At 35.6% G+C, this 3016-nt stretch overlaps 1 protein-coding gene across 1 annotated transcript in view; it reads left to right on the forward strand.

Moving 5' to 3' along the window:
• LOC106867469 (uncharacterized protein DDB_G0271670) overlaps window positions 1-3016 on the forward strand; it is a 1130547-nt gene that overhangs the window by 491679 nt on the left and 635852 nt on the right. The window lies entirely within an intron of this gene.

Here is a 3016-nt window from a genome sequence, read left to right on the forward strand (position 1 = left end):
TATATATATATATATATATATACATTGTATGTATATATATATGTGTGTATATATCTATGTGTGTGTGTGTATATATATATATATATATATACACACACACACACACATTATCTACGTATATATTTATATACACATATTAGTCCTATGAGAGTCACTGTTATGTGAATACTTTGCAAATACTTTAAAAAGACACATTCACATGTGTATACATGCATTAGATATATATTTATATTTTATATATGCATCATACATATATATATATATATATAGATAGATAGATAGATAGATAGATATATATTTGTACATGCACATAAACATGTATATATGTCTGCATGTGCATTGGTTTATTTCAACAAATGCAAGGAGTGCTGAATTCATGTTGTAGGGCACATAGCCATTAAGGAGGCCAGTGAGACAGCATCCAATATATACACACAAAATGCAATCCAATGAGCAAACACAATCACTAGACCCCCCCCCCCACTCATGGATACAAGCACAAACACACACACATACACAAACACACACACTCGCAAAAGAATATAAAGATGGTACAAGCACCAAGTTTGAACAGTTCTTGCCTGATGATCACTGTAGTTTGAAACTCAAGTCATGAGACAAGCATTCAGTTTAAATATACATACGTATATGGTAATTCATACAGGCTGCTCTTTGGAGTCTGCATGGTATGCAGCTGCAACTTCCCAGAAGACAAGCGAGCAGTAGATAAATGCTTTTACGTATGCATAATTTGTGTAAATAATAGTAATATCAAGAAGAATTACAATATATATATATATATGAAGACAGAACATATCAAAAAATGCAGACCACCTGTGAATCACTAAACAAAGCATCTTGCGCTATTTAATTGTGCATATGATTATGTATGCAAGACTTGGAAGCCCACAGTATTTGCACATGCTTCCAAATATATGCTCACTTACCCAGCCATACATGGATACAGGCTTGGAAGCACACACATACACACATGCACGTGCACACACACACACACAAATCCTTCTGTTCAGCCACCTCTCTCACCTGCCTGTCTGCTATTATTATTATTTCAGAGGTTGGTGATATAGACAACAATTATCAAATTGCTTGCAAAGATAATATTTGTCTAATTACCGAGAATAATATTCATTGCTTACATAAACATGTGTCCTCCATGTCTGTGTAACTAAATTAGTATTATCAGTTGTAATAAAATGAAATCTAGTATTAAAATTTACCAAGTTTATATTCAATGAGCACTACCCCAGCACATGACTGGTATTATATATTGTCAATTCTGGAAGGAAGAGAAAAGATTTTATTAAGACAGTGGACAGGCTGAATCATTAGCACATCAACTAAATTGCTTTATGACATGTTGTCTTCTGTCTTATATCCTGAGTTCAAATCCTGCTGAGGCCAGCTTCGCCATTCATCCTTTTGGGATTAATAAAATAGGGACCATTGTGCATCGGGTCTGATGTAATCAACTTCCTTCTTTTTTCAAAATTGCTTGCCTTGTGCCTATTGTAGAAACATCTTTTATTATTATTATTATTATTAAAGCAGCAGCAAGCTGGCAAAATCGTTAGCATGCCGGGTGAAATGCCTAGCGGTATTTCGTCTGCTGCTAAGTTCTGAGTTTAAATTTCGCCACAGTTGACTTTGCCTTTCATCCTTTTGGGGTCGATTAAATAAGTACCAGTTACACACTGGGTCATTGTAATCGACCTAATCCCCTCCCACAAGCTGCCCTTGTGGCAAAAATTTGAAACCATTATTATTATTATTATTATTATTATTATTATTATGAAAGGTAGTGAGCTGGCAGAATCGTTAGCATGCTGGATGAAATAGTTAGCGGTATTTTGCTGTCACAATGTTCTGAGTTCAAATCCTGCTGAAGTTGACTTTGCTCTTCATACTTTCAGGGTTGATAAATTAAGTATCAGTAGAGCACTGGGGTTGATGTAATTGATTAAGTTCTCCCCACTCTAAATTTCAGGCCTTGTGCATTTAGTAGAAAGGATTACTCCTATTATTTCTATTATAGTTGCAGGAATGGCTGTGTGGTAAGAAGCTTGCTCACCAGCCACATGGTTTTGGGTTCAGTCCCACTGCATGGCACCTTGGGCAAGTATCTTGTACTATAGCCTCAAGCCAACCAAAGCCTTGTCAGTGGATTTCGTAGAGAGAAACTGAAAGAAGCCCATTGTATATATATATATATATATATATATATATATATATATGTATTTGCATGTCTGTGTTTGTCCCCCACCATCGCTTGACAACCGATGTTGGTGTGCTTACGTCCCCGTAACCTAGTGGTTCGGGAAAAGAGACTGATAGAATAAATACTAGGCTTACAAAGAATAAGTCCTGGGGTCGATTTGTTCGAGTAGAGGCAGTGCTCCAGCATGGCTGCAGTCAAGATAACTGAAACATGTCAAAGAATAAAAGAACAAAAGAATACCAATATTATTATTGTAGGCAGAATTGTTCATCTGAACGTCTTGAGTTCAGATTCTGCCAAGGTTGACTTTGCCTTTCATCCTTTCATGGTCAGTGAATTAAATACCAGCTGAGCACTGGGGTCGATATAAACAATTATCCCCCCACCCACCATAATGTAGGAAGCTGGCAGAATTGTAAGCATTTCAGACAAAACGTTTAGCATCATTTCTCTTAGTTCCTCACTTCAAATGATGCTGAGGTCAGCTTTGCTCTCCATCGCTTTAGATAAAGTATCCAGACTAATGAATGTACACTATGTAATATTTATTTATAGTATGTTGGTCACTAGGGTACCAGGCATTCAATGAGGACGACTATGCTATTGCTAATGAGGGCTGAATATTGAGAAGTGTTTAAAGTTATCCCCCCTTCCTAGCTGTGCTAGACAATAATGTTGGATAAACAGTTTCCAGTATTTAACCATGATGAGGTTTATTTTAGTATTTTATATATATATATATATATATATATATATATATATATATATATATATATATAT

Source organism: Octopus bimaculoides, chromosome 25 (assembly GCF_001194135.2).
Source record: "Octopus bimaculoides isolate UCB-OBI-ISO-001 chromosome 25, ASM119413v2, whole genome shotgun sequence".
In the NCBI taxonomy this organism is placed as follows: domain Eukaryota; kingdom Metazoa; phylum Mollusca; class Cephalopoda; order Octopoda; family Octopodidae; genus Octopus; species Octopus bimaculoides.